Genomic DNA, 12,533 nt, shown 5'->3' on the forward strand with positions numbered 1-12,533 from the left:
GTAAGAGATCTCATAGATTTACATATTACCTAAATTGGCATTGACAATAAAGATGGGTGTGAAATAGTTTTAATTTACTTTTTTCATTTTGTTAAAAACATTTAATGTTTATTCATGTGTTTATTGACCATTTTAGGCTTGTTCACGGACTTTTGCACATTTTCATTTAAGTCATTTTCCTTTTCTTACTGATTTGGACTCAAGCTGCCAACTTCTTGGTTAGCAGCCTGAGGTCTTAACCACTGTACCACTAGGGCTCCTGTCACTTACAGGAGCAGCAAGCATTCTCTCCCATTCTATAGCTTGATTTTTAACTCACTCTATGGTTTCCTTTGATGTGCAGATATTCAAACTGTAGTTTGTGGAATTGATTAAATAAGTCTTTTCCTTTTTGGTAAAGACCTTTTTATGTATTTTATTAAGAAATCCTTTCCTATTCTCAATGACATAAAGATAATCTCTTCCAGTTGCTTTTTGAAGTTTTGACTCTTATATTTAAATCTTTAGTCTACTTGGAATTGATTTTTGGATATGAAGCCAATAGATTTCAGCCTACTTATTTTTCTTCCTTCAATGTAATAACCAGTTTTTCCAGTACCATCTACTGATTTGACATTCCTGTGTATGTGAGAATCCCTTCTGGGCCCTCTGCTCTCTTGCACTAATCTACCTATCCCTGTGTTAATACAGCATTGTCTTAATTACTATGCATTGTAAGTCTTGCTAGCTAGTAAAACAAGTCCCTCCATTTTGTTCCTCTTCTTCAAATATTTCCTAGTTACCTTGCATTCTTCACCTTCTGTGTACATTTTAGAATCGGTACACCAAATTATAATAAAAAAGAATTCTTTTTAACAAGAGTTTTATTAACTCTGCATATCAACAAATGAAAAATAAACTTATTGAACATATCATCTCCCCAATAATAATCAAGGTAAATACCCATATTAATTTAATATTTTTCAGGTACAGTTTTATAATAGTCTCTGTAAAATTCTTTCCATGCTTTATTAGATTTAATTCTGGACATTTTTATTTTGGTAGTTATTAAAAATTATGTTTCTAAATTATGTTTTTACTCTTTTTTTCATTTTTTTATTGTGCTTTAAGTGACAGTTTACAATTCAAGTCCATTTCTCATATAAAGACTAATGTACACATTGTTATGTGACCCTAGTTGCTCTCACTGCAATGTGACAGCACACTGCTTCTCTCCATGCCATATTTCCTGTGTCCGTTCAACCAGCTCCTGGCCCCCTCTGCCTTCTCATCTTGCCTCCAGACAGGAGCTGCCCACATAGTCTCATGTGTCTACTTGAGCTAAGAAGCACACTCCTCACCAGTATCTTTTTATGTCTATAGTCCAGTCTAATCTTTTTCTGAAGAGTTGGCTTCAGGAATAGTTTTAGCTTTGGGCTAACAGTGTCCGGGGGCCATGACCTCTGGGGTCCTTCCAATCTCAGTCAGACCATTAAATCTCTTTGTTTGTTTGTTTTACTAGGATTTGAAGTCTGCATCCCACTTTTTTCCTGCTCCATCAAGGATTCTCTGTTGTGTTCCCTGTCAGGGCAGTGATTGGTGGTAGCCAGACTAGTTCTTCTGGACTCAGGCTGATGGAGTCTGTGGTTTACATGGCCCCTTCTTTCTCTTGGGATCATATTTTTCTGGTGTCTTTGATGTTCTCCATTCTCCTTTGCTCCAGGTTGTTTGGAACCAATTGATGCATCTTAGATGGTCACTTGCTAGCTTTTAAGACCCCAGACACCACTCACCCAAGTGGGATGCAGAACATTTTCTTAATACACTTTGTTATGCCATTTGACCTAGATGTCCCCTGAAGCCATGGTCCCCAAACCCCTACCCCTGCCACTCTGTCTCTCAAAGTGTTTGGTTGTATTAAGGAACCTTCTTAACTTTTGGTTTAGTCCAGTTGTTCTGATTTCCCCTGTATTGTGTGTTGTCCTTCCCTTCACCTAAAATAATTCTTGTCTATTCTCTAATTAGTGAATACCCCTTTCTCTTCCTCTCCACCCTCGTAACCATCAAAAAATGTTTTCTTCTGTGTTTAAACCTTTCTTTGAGTTCTTATAATAGTGGTCTCATACAATATTTGTCCTTTTGTGACTGACTAATTTCACTCAGCATAATGCCTTCCAGATTCCTCCATGTTATGAGATGTTTCAAGGATTCATAGTTGTTGTATAGTATTCCATTGTGTTAATATTCTATAATTTGTTTATCCATTCATCCTTTGATGGGCATCTTGGTTGTTTCCAACTTTTTGCTATTGTAAATACAGTGCTGCAGTGAACATGGGTGTGCATATAGCTATTCCTGTGAGGGCTTTTATTTCTCTAGGATGCATTCCAAGGAGTGGGATTGCTGGATCGTATGGTAGTTCTATTTCTAGCTTTTTAAGGAAGTACCAAATCTATTTCCAAAGTGGTTGTGCTTACATTTTTGCTCTTGGTTTTTCTGGTGTGTAGAAATAGATTTTATATTTGGGCCAAGAAATTTTCTAAATTATCTTATTTTTCTAATGTTTCATATGTAAGTTCTTGGAGATTTTTCTGTGTAGGCAAACATATCTTCTGAGATTAAGGAAATTTTTTTTCTTCCATTCAGATTTCTGTAGATTGTCTTTATATTCCTTGTCTTAATGCACTGACATAGATCACAAGTATAGTACACTTACTGCAATATTTCAGACTTCACGAAGGGTTAGACAATTCTCTAAGCGTCATTTAAAATGATGAAATAAATATTATCTTTGCTCTAAACTGATTCCACAGCACTTGGAGTCCAGGTCAGGGTGATCAGTAATGAAAGTTATGAAGATGGAAGTCCTGCCTGGAGTGCCTGGAAATCAGACCCCGAAACCTTTTGCCATCAAATTGAATCTGATTTATAGTAACCCTATAGGGAACTTCCCATAGTATATCCAAGGCTATAATCCTCACAGAAGCAGACTGCTGCATCTTTCTTCCTTGGAGCAGCTGGTGGATTCAAACTACTGACCTTTCAGTTAGCAGCCAACCCCTTAACCACTGAACGGCTGGGGCTCCTGGAAAGCCAAGCAGTTGGAAACAACAACTGGGCAGCTGGGACAAGCTCTGGGCCAGATACCAATAGAAATACAACTATAGACATGAGTATTTAATATCAGAACAGCAGGGAGATGAAAACACTGAGCTTGTCACTTTTGTTATGGGCCAAAACCTCCAGTGGGGTAGAAGTGATTTAGGATCAACTTAGTGTTCCAAGTCCTGGCAGAAGTAGAAATATGTCCTCTCCAAAAAAAATAAAAAAATTCCCCAAGATAGTCCTGTGTATCTTCCCTAATATTAAGATCACACAACAAAATCAACAGCAAAGACTACTACAGACACAAGAAGGTAAACCACTATGCTTGAGATTCAGCAGATACAAGAAATGACATACTTAGACTCAAAGAACTACAGACATTGAAATTTTATGATACAAAATACAGAATCGCTGTGTAGGACATATAATAATTCATTAAAGATATAACTACAAACAGGAGTATGCAACAACAAATTATAAATGTGTAGAATAATGTAAAATCTTGAGACTTCAAGAAATGAAAGATATGATAGTTGAAATTAAAATATCTTAGTAGAGATGAAGTTAACCAGCATATTAGATGCAGCTGAAGAATTACTAAACTGAGAGATAAAGTAAAAAATTTAATCTAGAGTAAAGCAAAAATAGTTAACAACATGGAACATATGTAACAAACTGTAGTAGATAAATTTGAGGACAAATTATGTACAGCTGCTCCCATCAGGAGATGGGGTCCAATTCCTTAATCCTTGGATACGGAATGACCTTACGACTTGCTTTGACCCATGGAATGCAGTGAAAGTACCATCACGTTACTTCCAAGACTAGGCCTCAAAAGATCTTGCCTTTACCCTTTAGGAATACTGCTATCACAACTAAGAAAGCTGGGTGATCCTGCTGGGGAGATCACATGGAGGAAAACTGATGCATCCCAGGAAATAGCCCCTGCTACCTGCCAGAGATGTGACTGAGGTTATGCAAGAGCAGCTAGTCTCCAGCCAACCTGCCAACTGATCAGAAATGAATTGGTAAACCCAGCTGACCCCACAAGAAGAAGAGATTACGCATCCCAGCAGAGCCCTTCCCAGATTGCCAACCTATAGAATTGCAAGAAAATAAATGAATGTTGCTGTAAACCACTATATTCTGAGTTAGTTTATTACACAGCCGCAGATAACCCATAAGGGAAATTAATAAAGATGGAAGATTGAATAAGAAATTTTGAACTATATCTAATTAGAGCATGAGAATAAGAGAAGAGGAAAAAATGTAGATCAGGCAATATTTACAGAGGTAATAGCTGGCAATTTGCCAGAACTGGAGAGAAATTTTTCATCTATAAATTCAGAAAGCACAGTGTATCACAAGTGCACACACACAAAAAAAAACTAATAACTGCACACATAGTACTGAAACTATGTTACACCAAAGAGGAGGTATTGAAATGAGCCAGAGATAGTGGATAGCTCTCCTGTAAAGGAAGAACAATTAGAAAGTTAACGAACATCTTAACATTTACAATAAAACCCAGAAAAGAGTAAAAAAAAATATTTAGAAGTATTGAATAAAATAATTGTTAATGTAGAATTGTATATTCATCAAACTAACCTTCAAGAATGAGGAATTTTTAGCACTATTTGCAAATAAAAACAGAGTTTACAACCAAGACATTTGTACCTAATAAAATTCTTTCAGTTTTTATTACTAAAACATTCAGACTTAAATAAAATTAGAGAGTGGTATAATCAATCTCCATGCACACATCAACCGGGTTCAACAATGGTTAACATTTACCATTTTTATTTCATTCATCCCCCATTTTTTTTGAAGTATCTTTTTAGCTAATCCCAGGCATCATGTGATTTGATCTTTCAATACTTCAGTACATAGTATAAGAACATTTTTAAAAAATTACAATAACTTTATCATATGTAAAAACTTTAACTAAAATTTCTTAATATTATCTAATACCCAGTCCATGTTTTATGTTCTCAGTTGTGTAAGAATGCCTTTTTAAAGCTGATTTGTTGGATTTAGATTCCAAAAAAGGTCTACTCATTGCTTTTGGTTAATAAATCTCTTAAAACTCTTTTACTATATAACAGTGCCACTTCTACTTTTCTTTTTTTTTTTTTGCATTTATTTGTTGACATAACTGGGCAGCTTGTCTTGTAGAACTTCCTATGCTCTGAGTTTGGCTGATTTTATCCTTATGGAGTCATTTCACATGTTTATTTATTCCCCCCCCCCATTTCCCGTAAACTCATAGTTACATATTGAAGTTTGGTAAATTTATATTCAATTGTTTTAGGCTAGAATACATTCTGGGTATTGCTATATAGCATCACATCAGGTAGTGTATAATAGAGGTACTTCCACTTTTAACTATGCTGAGGTTATTCACCGTTTGCCATCATGCCTGGCAGAGTACAGGGTCAGCAGAAAAGAGGAAGACCCTCAAGGAGGTGGATTAACACAGTGACTGCAACAATGAGCTCAAGCATAACAACGATTGTAAGGATGGGGCAGGACCCGGGCGCGTTTCGTTCTGTGGTGCATGGGGTCGCTATGAGTCGGAGCCGATTCGACGGCACCTAACAACAATGATAACAAGGTTATTCAGTGCATTCAAATATTATAAGCTGTTCCATCTATTTGCCATAGCATCCCCTGTTTATCATTGCTTAGATTCATTATATGGTAAGGATCACAAAATGAGGATTAAAATATTTTAGCATTTCTTTTGCATTTATTACATGTAAACATTCTATTAAAAAGTGTTTTCTTAATATTTTATTGTTTACCTTGAGGAAAGGTAAATGACAAATTTATTAATTATTATTAAAAGAATTTCTAAATGATGTGCTTCAAAAAAAAGAAAAATGATACCAACCTGAGATTTAAGAATGAATAGAGGACAAAATGTAAGCGTGTAAGAAAATCTAGACAATCGTTGTCTGAATGAAATAATAATAGTGTTTAATCTGGAGTTATAAAAAGTGGAAGGGGGGTCATAAACAGAATACAAAACATTACCAAAAATGATGAAGAGAAACCAGATAACTGGGAGCTCCTAAAAATCAAACACCTATGCTCATCTAAAGACTTCACCAAAAGAGCAAAAAGACCACCTACAGATTGGGAAAGAATATTCAGCTATGACATCTCAGACCAGCGCCTGATCTCTAAAATCTACATGACTCTGTCAAAACTCAACCACAAAAAGACAAACAACCCAATCAAGAAGTGGGCAAAGGATATGAACACACATTTCACTAAGGAAGATATTCAGGCAGCCAACAGATACATGAGAAAATGCTCTCGATCATTAGCCATGAGAGAAATGCAAATTAAAACTACGATGAGATTCCATCTGACACCAACTAGACTGGCATTAATTCAAAAAACACAAAATAATAAATGTTGGAGAGGCTGCGGAGAGACTGGAACTCTCATACACTGCTGGTGGGATTGTAAAATGGTACAACCACTTTGGAAATCCATCTGGCGTTATCTTAAACAGTTAGAAATAGAACTACCATACAACCCAGAAATCCCACTTCTCGGAATATACCCTAAAGATACAAGACCCTTCACACAAACAGATATATGCACACCCATGTTTATTGCAGCTCTGTTTACAATAGCAAAAAGCTGGAAGCAACCAAGATGTCCATCAACGGACGAGTGGGTAAATAAATTGTGGTATATTCACACAATGGAATACTACGCATCGATAAAGAACAGTGACGAATCTCTGAAACATTTGATAACATGGAGGAATCTGGAAGGCATTATGCTGAGCGAAATGAGTCAGTTGAAAAAGGACAAATATTGTATAAGACCACTATTATAAGATCTTGAGAAATAGAAAAAACGGAGAAGAACACATACTTATGTGGTTACAAAGGGGGGAGGGAGGGAGGGAGGGAGAGGGCTTTTTATTGATCAATCTGTAGATGGGAACTGCTTTGGGTGAAGGGAAAGACAACACTCAAAACAAGGAAGGTCAGCCTAATTGGACTGGATTAAAAGTAAAGAGGTTTCCGAGATAAAATGAAAGCTTCAAAGGTCAGCGAAGCAGGGGCTAGGGTCTGGGGAACTTGGTTTGAGGGGACTTCTAAGTCAATGGGCAAAACAATTCTATTATGAAAACACTCTGCATCCCACTTTGAATTGTGGCGCCTGGGGTCCTAAATGCCAACAAGCGGCCATCTAAAATACATTAATTGGCCTCAACCCACCGGGAGCAAGGGCAAAGGAAGAACACCAAGATCACACGACAACTAAGAATCCAAGAGACAGAAAGGGCCACTTGAACCAGAGACCTACATTATCCTGAGACCAGAAGAACTAGTTGGTGCCCGGCCACAATCGATGTCTGCCCTGTCAGGGAACACAACAGACAACTCCTGAGGGAGCAGGAGACCAATGGGATACAGACCCCAAATTCTCATTAAAAGACCACACCTAATGGTATGATTGCGACTAGAGGAATCCCAGAGACAATGCTCCCCAGAACTTCTGATGGCACAGGACAGGAACCATCCCCGAAGACAAATCATCAGGCATGATAAGGACTGGTCAGTGGGGGGGAGAGAGATACTGATGAAGAGTGAGCTAATTAAATCAGGTGGACACGGAAAAAAAAAAAAAAAGTGGAAGGGGGTGACATCACCGAAAATGGTGGAACTCCAAAACTGTCCCTCCACTAAAGCAGGGATTAAGCTGACAAAATGGTTGAAATCAACTTCTGTGGAACTCTGGAATCCAATAAGAAACTTAAAACCACTAGGGGAATGCTTAATAAAGAAAGAAGGTACTGTGGCATTTTAAATTGCCCTCCTACTGTCCCCTACTCCCCAGCTCTGTCGTGGCTCTGAAGACAGGAAGCATCATGCCTTCCTGCTGCCAGAGAGAGCAGTGCCCACCTAGTCGAGAAAGAATTGTGGTGGTGTGTTTTGACCTGTCTGGTGGCTCCCTGAAGGATTGGCTTAGGGGCTTGCCTTTGTTTCCCCTTACTGGGCGCTTTCTCAGGGCTGAAGTGGTTTCCTGGGTAGCGTTTGTCAAAGCACTTGCAGGCAAATGTACTAGCCGCGGCCACCTCAAATCAAAAGCAAAGGTGTTGCGGTTGAGCCGATTCCAACTCATAGCGACACTGCAGAACGGAGTAGAACCGCCCCCTAAGGTTTCGGAGGGCCGGCTGGTAGGATTCGAACTGCAGATCTTTTGGTTAGCAGCCAAGCTCCGAACCACTGCGCCACCAGGGCTCCGCAGCCATCTAGAGCATGGCATAACAGTCTGGACAATGGCGGAGAGTAGGGCTTTGAACAGCTCCTGCATATATGGTGCAGAGAAAGACAGAAATAGCCCTCATTTTCAGAGTTGCTAATCAAGAGGCTTCACGGTTGAGTAGTAAAGGAGCTTTGAAATCTGCAGATGAGGACGTTATTAAATTTTATACTTTTATTCGCTTGCATTTTCTAACCTCTAGGTTGTCCATAGTGAATTTCTGACAAATGAGGCATTCAGCCTTTCATTCAACTTTTCATGATTTAAACAGGTATTTGCTTGTCTACCTGTTTGTCCCAAGCTGTTATTAATTTCATCAGGGTAGGGATCCTATGATATTGTTCACCAATTAATTAGTGTAGTACAGTACCAAGCATATAATATTCACTGAAACAAAATTGTGCTAATTTAATTATAATCAAGATTTTAAATAAAAATACTTATGTATCTCTTTTAACAGGAAAGGTTAGTGCTCCCTTCATAGCTTCTAAGAGCATAATGTTCCCTCCTAATGTGGATGCCCAAGTTTTCACTTCAAAGTTTGTATTGAGAAATACTGTTGAAGTCACTGTATAAAATTAGGTTATCCTTGGAGCCCTGAAAGAGGAATAAAAGAGGAGAACATTAAGAGATCTGAGCAGTAGAATGGTAGTCCTAACTCAAGGTTAGAAAAAGCCGTAACAACTGACCTCATTCAAAGAAATAAATGATTTTTGATTCATTAAATGAATAAATCCTTAGTCTTCTAATGCAGGGATTATAGGTTATTTTCCATGACGGGTAGTTGGGTGCTGAATGTGAGTATGCAGAATTCAGTGAAGGACCGTGAAAGGGAGAGAAGACTGTCCTTACTGCCAAAACTCAGAGCATAGGCAGAAATTATATAAGAAGGAAAAAGCAACACATTTTGGCAAGGAAGTATCTTTTCTCTCCAAGTTTCTTTTGGAAATTCTGCACTAAATGTAGGAAAGAAGAGGGACTCCGGTCGTGGAAGGGGTTTCTTGATGCTGAATTTTCTGAGGTTGTCTAATTCGGCTTCCTCCTGGAGAGATGATGGAAATTGTGGGGGTGGGATGGAGGGAGTAGGGATGGAACTGGTGAAGTGGTCTGCCCAAATTTACACAGTGCCTGGGGCAGCCAGGACTCAGGTATCCCAACCCTTGCACCAGTGGACTAGTGAGGATTTCTCCACCCCCACCCCACATCACCCTTCTCATTTTTGGTGGTAAATTAATTTTATGCTTTAATATTTCTGCCTACTGTAGAATCAAAACAATCCCATCAGGGCCCTAGCATTTTTTTTTCCAACCACTTTCTCACCATTGCTGACGTGTCACAGGTTAAAGAGAGAAATACAGGCATTTCCTGGCAGTGGGGCGTACTTCAGAAGCAAATGAAAGGGATCCTCAGAGCCAGGTTTCCTTGTTCCCTGCTATCTCCCAAAAAACAGGAATCCCAGGAGAAATTCTGTTCAGTAGTCAGGAAGCTGGCCCCTCCAATGCAGACAGCTGCAGCAGACAGACTAGTATAGATCTCTGGAATAAAACAGGACGGCTAAAGGGAGCTGGTATGTTCACTCATTCATCTGTTCAGCAAGGATTTATTTGGTGCCTAAGTGTACTGGTTTTACCTGTTCCTTTTATACGTGCCAAGTAACTCTAAGCGTCATTTATCAGTTTTGTGGTTGGTACAAAACGTGCCTAAAGAAGTACTTGATTCTGGGTGTGGTTGTGAGGATTGAGTCAGGATTAAACCAGAGAAAGGATTATTGAATATAATTACTACAGAACAAACACCGACGAGGATGAAAATAAATGCACCCCTCCCGTACTTGACGAGGTGGCCGAGTGGTTAAGGCGATGGACTGCTAATCCATTGTGCTCTGCACGCGTGGGTTCGAATCCCACCCTCGTCGGATAGCAAAGATTTTCTTTAATCCCCTGTTCCAGGTCAGATCACTGCCTAGGCAGCGTTTACCTTTGGTGTATTAGTTTCCTTATCATTAAATTGAGTAAACTTCCAAATTTATCTTCCCAGTTCAGTACTCACTGAAATATTCTCTCAAACTTCGGGAAAATCCCTCCTTGGTAGCATTTATGATTGTAAATTAGGTTAAAAGTAGAATCCTTTGGGTAGTGTTTCTCCTCTAGAGGGTAACCTCCTTGAAAGCAGGAGACATATTTATACTCACCACAGAGTTTCCAGGTTTTTTGAGGAAGTGATTGAATAATTAGTTGAGGCTATGGAATAATTGTCTTACAAACTTAAAGTAAGTGATAAAATTGTCCACAGAGATATGTACAATGAATTACTTATACTGTACATCATGGGTTATTTTCAGTCTAATTTTAACTATACAGCAATTTTCACCAGGTATGCTAACTTTTTTTTTTTTTACTCAAACATTATTGCCTAAAGATCCCTAACTTTGAAGAAGAGGGTGTGACTCTGCTTATAGATATGACAAAAATATACCTCGTACAACATCCCCAGTTAGAGCCAATAATTCCTTCTTAAGCAAGACACAGAAAAATGTCAATATTGTTGAGTTTCTACTTACATTTCCATCTTGTCAGTCCTTCAGGGAAAAATATCTATTGCTTCCTCTAAGGTTTTGAATAGGCACTACATTCATATAACTCTAAAAGTATGAATATCTATCAAAATCCTGCAGTCACCCCTATTCCCCAGCCACCTAATTATGTACCTAATTATGCTCCCCATAGATAAAGCCAAAAAAAGAAAAAAAGAAAGAAAAACCTCACTGCCAACAGTGGATTCCGACTCTTAGCAACCCTACAGGAAGGGTAGAACTGCCCTCTAGAGCTTCCAAGGAGTGGCTGGTAGACTCGAACTGCCAACCTTTTGGTTAAGAGCCAAATGCTTAAGCACTGTGCCACCACTGCTATTAATCCCTTCAAGGAACATACTAAGAACATATGAATGTGTATTATATAAAGCATATATTCCTCTTTTTATCTCAAAAAGAGATAACACAAATGATAACATACTGTACACATTGGTCTGTGCCTTGTCCTTTCCCCATAGCCAATATACCCTGGAGAACTTTTCATACCACAAAAGGAGATAGCTTATTCTTTTCCCAGATTGCACAGTATTCCAATATATGGGTTACTCTATACTGTTTAACCAGCCCTCTATTGACTGAGATGTAGATTTTTCCCTCATCTTTTGCTTTTACGAACTATGCTGCAATGGAAAAGTTTATACATATATCATTTGGAATGTGTGTTTATATATGATACTGTAATATACTTTTTAGGAGTGGACTTACTATGCCCTAAGATATATTCTTTTTAAATATTTAGAGATATTGGCAAATTGCCCTTCAAAGGGATTTTATTAATCTACACTCCCAACCAGTAATGATTGAAGCTCCTATTTCCCCTCACTGTCCCCAGTATGGTGTTTTGACAACTTTGGGATCTCTATTAATTTAGTAGGTGAAAAGTGATATTGTACAGTTTAATTTTCATTTCTTTTATTACAATAAAATATTTGCTATATTTATGAAAATAGCTGTTTTGCTTTTATTCATTTGAACTTTTTTGTTTTTTTTAAAGTTGAGAACAATATTTTGTGAAGCGTTGTCTCTGGGCACATAGGTTAAAAATTTATATACAATTTCCTTCAGTGTAAAAACTCACTCAAGACCATTCCTGGGTAAGATATTTTGATTTCGATACTTCCAATAGAAATGTTCTGATTCTTCAAAGCCTCTGGAACGCGAAATGCCGAAAAAGTAACAAATAGGGACCAAAGTAGGAGGAAAGAAAGAATGTGGAAAGGGAGCCATTCAGCAATTCATCATACATTCCTCGGCGTCTAGTATGTATTGAGCACTCTAGTATGGGGCAGGCCGGGTCCCTGGGTGGTGCAAACCAAAGGTTAGCGGTTTGAGTTCACCCAAGGGTGCCTGGGAAGAAAGGCCTGGCGATCTACTTCGTAAAAATCAGCCGGGAAGGCAAACTAGTTTGGTTTCTGGTTTGTGGGGCAGGCTGGGGCGGGGAGGAGGAAGAGGAATCCAAGGTGGGCATTTGTGATGATTCCTGTGCTCCCAGACCTCTGGCAGAATCCGGTAGCCACAGCCTTTCACTCTTTCAACGACTTTGTCTCCTTGGTAACTGCATACACTC

General features: G+C 38.5%; 1 non-coding gene across 1 annotated transcript; it reads left to right on the top strand.

The window, feature by feature from the left end:
* The first annotated feature begins 10,209 nt into the window (after positions 1-10,209).
* Positions 10,210-10,291, top strand: TRNAS-GCU (transfer RNA serine (anticodon GCU)). The gene has a single exon. It is a non-coding gene; the product is annotated as a tRNA-Ser (tRNA).
* Positions 10,292-12,533: the final 2,242 nt, after the last annotated feature.

The sequence above is a fragment of the Loxodonta africana genome, chromosome 1 (assembly GCF_030014295.1).
Source record: "Loxodonta africana isolate mLoxAfr1 chromosome 1, mLoxAfr1.hap2, whole genome shotgun sequence".
NCBI lineage: Eukaryota > Metazoa > Chordata > Mammalia > Proboscidea > Elephantidae > Loxodonta > Loxodonta africana.